This window comes from Bison bison, unplaced genomic scaffold (genome assembly GCF_000754665.1).
Source record: "Bison bison bison isolate TAMUID 2011002044 unplaced genomic scaffold, Bison_UMD1.0 scf7180017864239, whole genome shotgun sequence".
In the NCBI taxonomy this organism is placed as follows: Eukaryota; Metazoa; Chordata; class Mammalia; order Artiodactyla; family Bovidae; genus Bison; species Bison bison.
The window spans coordinates 7,623,361-7,634,280 of NW_011494811.1; positions in this window are offsets into that span (position 1 = coordinate 7,623,361).

Genomic DNA, 10,920 nt, shown 5'->3' on the forward strand with positions numbered 1-10,920 from the left:
CCTCCTGCCCCCAATCCCTCCCAGCATCAGTCTTTTCCAATGAGTCAACTCTTTGCATGAAGTGGCCAAAGTATTAGAGCTGCAGCTTTAGCATCAGTCCTTCCAATGAACACCCAGGACTGATCGCCTTTAGAATGGACTGGTTGGATCTCCTTGCAGTCCAAGGGACTCTCAAGAGTCTTCTCCAACACCACAGTTCAAAAGCATCAATTCTTCGGCACTCAGCTTTCTTCACAGTCCAACTCTCACATCCATACATGACCACTGGAAAAACCACAGCCTTGACTAGACAGACCTTTGTTGGCAAAGTAATGTCTCTGCTTTTGAATATGCTATCCAGGTTGGTCATAACTTTCCTTCGAAGGAGTAAGTGTCTTTTAATTTCCTGATGGCAGTCACCATCTGCAGTGATTTTGGAGCCCCCAAAAATAAAGTCTGACACTGTTTCCACTGTTTCCCCATCTATTTGCCATGAAGTGATGGGACCAGGTCTCATGATCTTAGTTTTCTAAATGTTGAGCTTTAAGCCAACTTTTTCACTCTCCTCTTTCACTTTCATTAAGAGGCTTTTTAGTTCCTCTTCACTTTCTGACATAGGGTGGTGTCATCTGCATATCTGAGGTTATTGATATTTCTCCCGGCAATCTTGATTCTAGCTTGTGCTTCTTCCAGCCCAGCATTTCTCATGATGTACTCTGCATACAAGTTAAATAAGCAGGGTGACAATATACAGCCTTGACGTACTCCTTTTCCTATTTGGAACCAATCTGTTGTTCCATGTCCAGTTCTAACTGTTGCTTCTTGACCTGCATATAGGTTTCTCAAGAGGCAATGCCTAGGTCTTGCAATGAAACTCAAACAGGTTTGGGCTTGACATCCAAAGAAAACTAACACTTATGCTTCTAAAGCATATAAGAGCATATAAAGTAATGCCTCAAGTAATGCCTTAAGAAAGCTGACCTTTATCTGAAGGTTAAACAATTCCCTTACCCTTCCACCCAGAGGACTTAGATAAGATGCCTGCGTGGTTTGTCAATAACAGAGCCACAAAGAAATATCCATTCTTTGCCTCATAAATGAAGAGCTGAACTGTTTTGTCCCCACTGATCAACAGGAAAAATATTAACCAAATTTTGTTTAAGCTTCTTTCCTTCCTCCAGGATCCTGTACTTGGGCCCACCCTGAGTCCTGAGGCAGCATACAGCCCCTCCTTAAGGGTAGCTCCCTGAGAAGAGGTTGGCCTTAGGGTAAAACACCCTTGACTTACTCTCCCATCACAGGAGGAATTCCTGGTGGCTCAAAAGGTCAACAGTCGGCCTGAAATGCAGTTTGATCCCTGGGTTGGGAAGATCCTGGAAGAAGGAAATGGCAACCCACGTCAGTATTCTTGCCTCTTGCCTGGAAAATTCCATGGATGGAGGAGCCTAGCAGGCTACAGTCCATGGGGCTGCAGAGTCGGACACGACTGTGTGACTAACACAACAACCCATCACACCATCCTTGCATCCCACATCCCTCACCTGGTCCTTTCTATCCTTGCTCACTCTTCTCTACAAAAAAAACCTCTTTTTTGCCCAACTCCTGGCCAAGTCAAATTTTATTTGATTTCTTACATGGCTAGCAAATAAATCTCTGCCAAGATCACGACTCCAGCCTCAGCATGTTTTGCACTCTTTTTGCTCTTTTTCTGGCTCTCTGCTGCCTGAGAATAAAGTCCAAATTCCTTAGTGTAGCTTTTAAGTCTTTCCAAGAGGTCTAACATCTCTTGTTTCTCTCACTGAATGCTTTCAGTGGTTTCTAAAACCTGTCTTGCTTTTTCTAGTCTCCTTGTGTTTAACCATTTTATTTCCTGTGCTTTGAATGCTTTCCTTCCAAAATTACCCCATTTTAATTTTTATCCAACACACATACTATTCCTTCCCTGTTTGGGAATTAATCTCTTCCACTATTATTTCCCTGACACTATCTGTACCTTCATTAAAGTATTTAACATAATTGTCTTTCACTACAGTAGGCTGTCTACAGTTTTTCTCTCTCCTTCTAGAATATAAACTTCTTGAGGGCACAAATGTGCCCATTCCTCTGTGTATTTTCTCTGGCCTATAGCCTAATGCACTGCATTTGGTAAACATTCAATATTTGATCTTGTGATTAAAATGAATGCAGATAAAACATGAGAATTCAGGACTTAGAAGTCAATTGAATATTATTTACAATAAGACAGAAGATGGAATTTCCTAATTAATAATGGTCATAAGAGAATAGCAAGATTGAGCTGGTTATTTTACTACCTCTTGGGAGGCAATGGATGAGATGGTTGGATGGCATCACCGACTCAATGGACATGAGTTTGAGCATGCTCCAGAAGTTGGTGATGGACAGGGAAGCCTGGCGTGCTGCAGTCCATGGGGTCACAAAGAGTCGGACACGACTGAGTGACTGAACTGAACTGAACTGAACTGGGAGGCAATATAACATAATGTGTTACAACTGTGGGCTCTGGGTGTCAGGTGTTTGAAAGCAGGCTCTGCTACTTACCAACTTGGTGACCTTGAGCATTTTCTTTAATCTGTCTATACCTCAATTTTTCATATGTATAATGAAGATAGAAAAAAGATTTACCTTACAGGGTTGTTGTGATTACATTAGTTACTATCAGTAAAGCCTATCAAATAGTACACATCATGTAACAAGACTCAAACATTACTTTTATTATCAAAATTGGGTATCTAAAAAGGAAAAGCTTCACTTTCTTGTTGCCTCTTCGTGATTGTTTGAGTTAAATGATTCCAAGGAATTTGTTACCAAATAGCTACTGGTCACACTGGTTGGGCTTTCCTTGTGGCTCAGCTGGTAAAGAATCAGCTCGCAAAGCGGGAGACCTGGGTTTGGTCCCTGGGTTTGGAAGATCCCCCGGAGAAGGGAAAGGCTGCCCACTCCAGTATTCTGGCCTGGAGAATTCCATGAACTGTATAATCCATGGGGCTGCAAAGAGTCAGACACGACTGAGCGTCTTTCACTTCACTTCACTCACACTGGTTGGAACAGACCTGAGGCATCGCTAAGGATTATTAGGTCTCTCAAAGATTTGTATAAGAAACAACTACAGGTAGGCTGGGAATGAGCCAAAGCCAAATAATCAAGTTTATATACATTTTAACAATTTGTTTAGGCTTCAGAATCTTTCTAGGGGAGTTCTATAGGAATGGATTTCTAAAGCTCATTCACTCATATATTGTTGCTGTTCAGTCATTCAGTAGTGTCCGACTCTTGGCAACCCCACAGACTGTAGCCCACCAGGCTCCTCTGTCCATGGGATTTTCCACGAAGGAATACTGGAGTAGGTTGCCACTTCCTGCTCCAGGGGATCTTCCTGACCCAGGGATCGAACCCACATCTCTTGCATTGGCAGGAGGTTTCTTTACCACTGAGCCACCAGAGAAGCCCATATATATATACTGATTGACAACATTTAGGTGCTAGGTATACAGAAAGATAAAAGTAATAATCAAGGATATTATTCCTGTCTTCAATTAATTTACGTTCTAGTGTAGGAGACAATCCTGAAGGACTCAGCCGGGTGAGTGATAGAAGGAAGTGAGTTCAAGACAGAAATAATACAAGCTGACACAGAATGGACACAGAGCCCTGACACAGAGGCACAAGGGAGCATGAAATATTCAGAGCAATTCATTTCAGAATAACTAAATATAGAGTGAGGGTAAGAGGATAAGCGAGGCAGTAGTAAAGTAAGAGGGAGAGACAGGAACAGGATGATGATAACCTTGTCTACAAGGCCTGAACCACCTGGCTTCTTTCACTGTGCCTGTTCAAGTTCCCCTAGCTTGCATACCTCATGGGAGGAGGGGAGAAGATAACAAAAAGTCAGGTAGGAGCCAAACAGCCTATGTAAAAACCAAAGTGCTGGACAGACTAGATCTCAATCACCTGGTTTCTCCTTTTATATCCTGAGAGATCTACATTTAGTTCTTTGGAAATGACAAAGTAAAATTTGAATTTTTTATTCTGAAGGCAATGGGGAGACACTGAAGAGCTTTAAGCAGGATACAACTGTGATCCAGTTTGCCTTTATAAAGCAGTTTTTAAAGCCAGGAAGAGATTTGAGGGGGTGGTGAATAGAGGCGGAGATATGAAGAAGACAATGCATTGTATCTAAATATGCGGAGTTTAAGATAATGATGGATATTTGTATGGTGATGTTAAAATGATAGTATACCAAATTCAGACAGGGCTTTAAATAAAATTTCCAATGTATATCCTGCAGTTAACCCATAATAGAGCTAAAAAATTTCTTACTTATATGATGTCATTTTTAGCTTTTCCATAATCCCACGAGGCTCTTGTTCTTTCCATTGTGCTGTGAAGATTTGTACCTAACTGTAAGTGATTTGCCGAGGATCTTACAGGAGGTCAGTGGCAGATCCATGCCCCAAATCTAGGTCTTCCGAATCAAGATAACGTTCTTTCCATAACTGTATATGTTTATAGTAACTCATCTACTTCTTATTCAGTGTCAGTTTTGCTCCCAGCATCTTGTTAGTAGAAATAAAAACGACTTAGAGGCAAAGCACAGGTCCTTGCCTCTGGGGGCCAGCAACAGGTTTTGCAGCAACAAAAACTGTTCATCACCAAAGCTGTAGGTGAGCAATCGGATCTGACTTCTGGTTCTAACTAAGGCTCTAACCACCTGTATGATTTTATTTGAAAATTGCAAAACCTACCTCAAAAAAACCTTAAATAAAAAAGGAATTTATTGGCTTATGAAATCCAAGGAAGAACTGAACACAAGCATCAAGAAAGGCAGAGCAGGGACCTCCCTGGTAGTACAGGGGTTAGGAATCTGCTTGCCAATTTAGGGGTCATGGGTTCAATCTCTGGTCCAGGAAGATTCGACATGCAGCAGAGCAGCTAAGCTCGTGTGCCAACTACTGAGCCCACATGCCACAATTACCGAAGCCCGTGAGCCTAGAGCCCGTGCTCTGCAACAAGAGAAGCCACCACAATGAGAAACTTGTGCACCGAAATGAAGAGTGGTCCCCCCCACTCCCTGCAACTGAAGAAAGCCTGCCTGCAGCAACAAAGACGTAGCATAGCCAAAATAAATACATAAATTAAAAAAAAAAAAAAAGGCACTACAGACTTGGGGTAAAATAAAATGGTATAAGTGGTCTGTATTGTAAGGGAAAAAAATTCCATGGTGATCCCAGCCTATGTGGGCCAGAAGTAAAAGTGGGTGAGAGACCATTTATTTTGTTGACTGAGATACTCTTAGACCGTTTTTTTCCCTTAGAATATTTCTTTGGGAGAAAGTGAAAGGCTGGGGCAGAGAAAATGTAGAAGATAAAAAAATGCAACCCTTACTTTTAAAATTTTATCTATATTCGTCATATATCTTCTTTACATTTGTGCTATGATAAGTATCTTTTTGAGAATTCAGAGGAAATCCTAATTTTGAAAAGTATAAAACTAATCAGAGATGCAGGATAAAAATCACTAGGTTATATGTAAATAATTTAATAAACATGGATTTAATCATTCAAAAATACTCATCAGTTCAGTTCAGTTCAGTTCAGTCGCTCAGTCATGTCCGACTCTTTGCGACCCCATGAATCGCAGCATGCCAGGCCTCCCTGTCCATCACCAACTCCCGGAGTTCACTCAGACTCATGTTCATCGAGTCCACTTATTGATGCGATAAGTGCTATGTAATGACATTTACATTTCAAAAATATTTTAGTACTAGTAATTTATGGTGACTAGTTTACAACATATAAATTTTGCAGTTTAACAAATAAATTAATTTGAAACAGAAGTAGGCTCACAGACATAGAAAACAAACTTATGGTTACCAAAGGGGAATGCATAAGGGGAGAGAAATTAGGAGCTTGGGATTAACATATACACAATACTGTATACGAAACAGATAAACAACAGGGACCTACTGTATGGCACAAGGAACTAGACTCTCTACCCTGTAATAATCTATAATGGAATAGAATCTGAAAAAGAATATATATGTATATAGACACACAAATACATATATCTATGTATACTTAATGACTGTTGTACACTTAAAACTAATACAATATTGTAAATCAACTATACTTCAATAAAAATATTTAAAATTTCTAAACAAACAAAAAAATAAATTTAGCTGGATTCCAGATAGGCAAAAGAAAATAGATCGATAATAATGAATATTCAGTTTAAAATGAATATTATCATTTTCTTATTAAGTAATATAGTTTCTCCATCCCCTGGAGGGGTTTAAGGAGATATAATTCACATTGAACATTGTATTAGTTTAAGGTGTATAACATAATGATTTAATACATTACTGTAATTTTAGTTAACATCCATCACCTCACATAGTTCTTTTTTTCTTGTGATGAGAACTTTTAAAAAGCTACTCTCTTAGCAACATTCAAATATACAATACAGTATAACATAGTTTTGAACCTAAATTACTCAGAAGGTGCATTTCTATTGATAAAGTTCTTTGAACTCATTGTAAAAGTAGCTGAATCAACGATTTACATGTGTGCTTAGTCGTTCAGTCATGTCCAAGTCTTTCTGATTCCATGGATTGTAGCTCGCCAGGCTCCTCGATTTATGCAATTCTCCAGGCAAGAATACTGGAGTGGGTAGCCATTTCCTTCTCCAGGGGATCTTCCTGACCCCGGGATTGAACATGGGTTTCCTGCATTGCAGGCAGATTCTGAACAACTGAACAACCAGAGAAGCCCGAATCAATGATTTACCACAATTCACTATGATAAATTATCTGCTGAAGGTAGAACGACCAAGACCAAGACTGTGTATTGTATTTCCCTTCCACTTTAAGGAAAGTTCCATTAGAAATGACAGCAACATTTCCCCTTTATAGAACATGAGTCTTCAAAATGTTTCAATATTACATGAAATACAAAGAAGTATATCACAAAATTTAACATATCAATTGTAGGACATGGATGAAGACATTTGTTACAATGTAAGTAACATGGAAACTTATGTTACTATGTGTAAAATAGATGGGAATTTGCTGTTATGACTCAGGGAACTCAAACTGGGGCTCTGTAGCAACACAGAGGGGTGGGATGGGGAGGGAGGAGGGAGGAAGATTCGAGAGGGAGGGGACATATGTATATCTATGGCTGATTCATGTTGATGTTTGGCAGAAACCAACAATTCTGTAAAGCAATTATCCTTCAATTAAAAAATAAATTAATTGAAAAAAAAAGACATTTGACTTTGCAGGCAAGACACGGAATCACACCCAGAGAGTCATATCTTTATTTGGCAGAAATATTTTCTTTTAAAAAATGTTTATGCTTTATTTTAAAAATGCTTGCCACAGAATATTTAAATTTGAATTTTTATACAATTAAATTTCCATTAAGTCCTAAGATGTTCTATTATGAAAAGTTTGGAGTGAATGTGAATAGAATCCACCAAAACTACTATTTTTTTTCACTGTGGTGCTTTGGTTTACAGCTAAGACATTTTCCTTATCATTAACAGATTTACTGCACTAGCAGGAAAGTGCTAGCCCCTTCAAGTTCCGTCAACTTGCATTCTTTTTCCTCCTTCGTGCAGTCATAGGCCAAATTCCCATTCCCTATCATCTCTGTTTCCATTACCTTTAAAGGGAATACTGCATTCTGACAAAATCTATCAGTGCTGAAGGAGACATAAGTCAGCCACGGGGTATACAGACATTCCCTGGTTTGTGATGGATCGATTGAAAATTTTTTGACTATATGATGGTGCAAAGATAGTACACATTTAGTAGACACCATACCTCAAATTCTGAATTTTGATAGTTTCCAGAGCTAAGGATATGCAGTACAAAAGGCTGGGCAGGGCAGGGGAGAGTAGGGAGCTGCAGCTCTCAGTCAGCTACTAGATGACAAAAGTAGATAACTGAGACACTTATAACCATTCTGTATCCACACGGCCATTCTGTTTTTCACTTTCACGGCCAGTATACAATAAATTACATGAGATACTCAACACTTAATTTAAAAACAGGCTTTGTGTTAGGTGATTTTGCCAACTGTATGCTAACCTAAGTGTTCTGAGCATGTTTAAAGGTAGGCTAGGCTAAGCTATGTTGATAAGTAGTTTAGGTATATTAAATGCATTTTTGACCTAGATATTTTCAATTTATGATGGGTTTATCAGGACCACCATTGTAAATTGAAGAAAATCTGTAAAGATCACCTTCTACTTTGTTTTCTATATTTTCTTTTTTCCCTGCTATCTTTATAGACTAATCCCCAGAATCAAAAATTTCTTGGCTGAATCTGAATAATTCCCCTCTGAACAAATTATTTTCATAGAAAAGCATGTGTAAAGTGCCTCACAGACATTTCTCTCTACAAAGCTGCTCCTTGACTTTAAACACCAGCTAATCATCTGTTTGACAGAAGCAGTCAGAGCTAACCCAATGCCACCTTCCTGCCTCTCACTCCACAGTGATTGCTTGGATCTCACTTCCTAGAACTGTTTATTATGCTTCACTTTACATCTTTGAATATATTTGCATGTTTTCTCTTGTTATGTCTTCCTCATTAAATTAGAAATGTCTCAATATTAGACAATATTTTCCAATCAGGGATGGACTATTGTTTGCCTGCAGAGCTATGAATTTAAATGTAGTGAGTAGTGAAAGTCGCTCAGTCCTGTCTGACTCTTTGCAACACCATGGACTATATATAGCCCACCAGGTTCTTCTGTCCATGGGATTCTCCAGGTAAGAATACTGGAGTAGGTTGCAACGCCCTTCTCCAGGGGATCTTCCTGACCCAGGGATCGAACCGGGGTCTCCTGCATTGCCGGCAGATCCTTTCAAATCCCTTCCTTTCAATTCTCAGAATCTGATTCTAGTTCAGGCAGTCATTCTCTCTCTTGGTTACTGTAATCATCTTCTAATGATTTACCTGGCCTCTGGTCTCCGACCTGTGGCAATTCACCATTGATTCCTTCCTAGTCCTCTTTCTAAGCACAGTTCTAATGGTGTTAGTGGCCAGGCTGAAAGGCCTTTGATGGTCCCACACTGCTTACAAGCGCTTCCCAGGTGGTGCTAGTGGTAAAGAACTTGCCTCCCGATGCAGGAGATGTAAGAGACATAGATTTGATTCCTGGGTCAGGAAGATCCTCTGGAGGAAGGCACGGCAACCCACACCAGTATTCTTACCAGGAGAATCCCATGGACAGAAGAGTCTGGTGGGCTTCAGCCCATAGTGTCACAAACAGTCAGACACGACTGAAGCAACTTAGCATGTATGTACTGCTTGCAAAATAAAATCCCCAGCCTTTACAATCTGGTCCTATCTTCCCTTTCTAACCCCATTACAGTCACTTACCATTCCTACTCTGTATTCTATGAGCTATTAACTGTTTACCAAATATGTCTTTGCACATTTCCATCTGTTTTTATTCATTTTCTCTTTTCCAAAGATGGGCTTCTCCAACTATTCATATCTCACTTTTCAATTATGATCTAGCTTAATATGATCACCTCAACAACTTTTTTGCTGTTCCTAGTCAACTTGTTTCTTCTCCTTTCCAGAACATGTTGTTTATGACTCAGTTTTAGCACTTACCATCTGCTCTATACTCCAGAGGGGGATCTATCTCTGTCTCCTATTTATCTTGTGAGCAACTTGAGGGCATGGATGATGGTTTATTCATCTTTCTATGGTCACAGCCTGGCAAGTGGAGTGGGAGGAGGAGAATCATTCTCCCTGGGAAAGAAGAAAATACAATATTTATAATCACATAAAGGAGGGGAATTTCCCAGCCTGTTTCTTGGAAGAAGTTCCAAATTTTAAATTTAGACATTCACTATACCTGAAATAACTTCCTGGAACTAGAGTTCAGGGCCCTTCTTATAAAAACCTCTCTTTCTAGAAGTCAAATTTGTAACTTGTGGGACATGAAAGTTAAGTTTCTAAACCAGCCTTATCAAACTCAGAAATCTACCCCCCTGAGTTCAGCTGCCAATTACGTATCTTCTGTGCAACCCTGCTAGCTATTAGAATTTATCAAAAGGAAATTCTATAGGTAGGTTAAGAATAACTGTGATCTGGTAACTTAGACAAAAATATTTGTTAAATTCAAAACCAAACGGAGACCAGTCTTAATTCCTTGGGCAGATGAAACCAACTTAGTCACTTCTTTGGAAATAATAAGCAAAATTTGAACTGCTTCTCAAGGCTGATATGAGGTAACCGCTGAAAATTCTATTATAAACAATCACTATGAAGAAGAAAAAAATCCTACCTTCTCACCATATAAGCTGCTGTATAACAATATACCCCGATGCCTCACTCAGTACCTTGGTTTGAGTGATCCTAGTTGACAAACTGTCTCTTTGGTATGTGCACAATACCCATTTACTAATTACTACTTCAGCGATTTATTGGTTTTACTTCGTCTATTTCTGAGCTTTTGACAATCAATGACACCCTACTGTCCTGGGATCTATATCTTTACTCTCGTCACCACCAGTCAACTGGCACGTGGCTTTAAGGACAGCTCCGTAATTACTTGTAATTCCTTGAGTGCGTGGCAGTTACTTCGCTTTCATTCACCAATCACCATTTGATTCTGTGCCAGCAGGACGTCCGGATGCTTGGCCACTGGCACCGCCGAACCTGGCACCAGAATCGTGGCCTTTCCCAGTCAACGCCGGACCGAGAGAAGCCGGCAACCCCAGCCAGCAGGGAGCGAGGGCTGAAGTTGAAGAGGGGCGCGCAAAGTCCGGCCCGCCAAGCGCCGCGACGCCTGGTGGGTATTAATAAGGAGAACCTCCAGGCCGCCGCTCTGCAGAGCCTAAGCGCCCTCACGCCACCCGGGTGCGCTCGAGGCTGACCCGCGCCGCCGGGCCCCCTT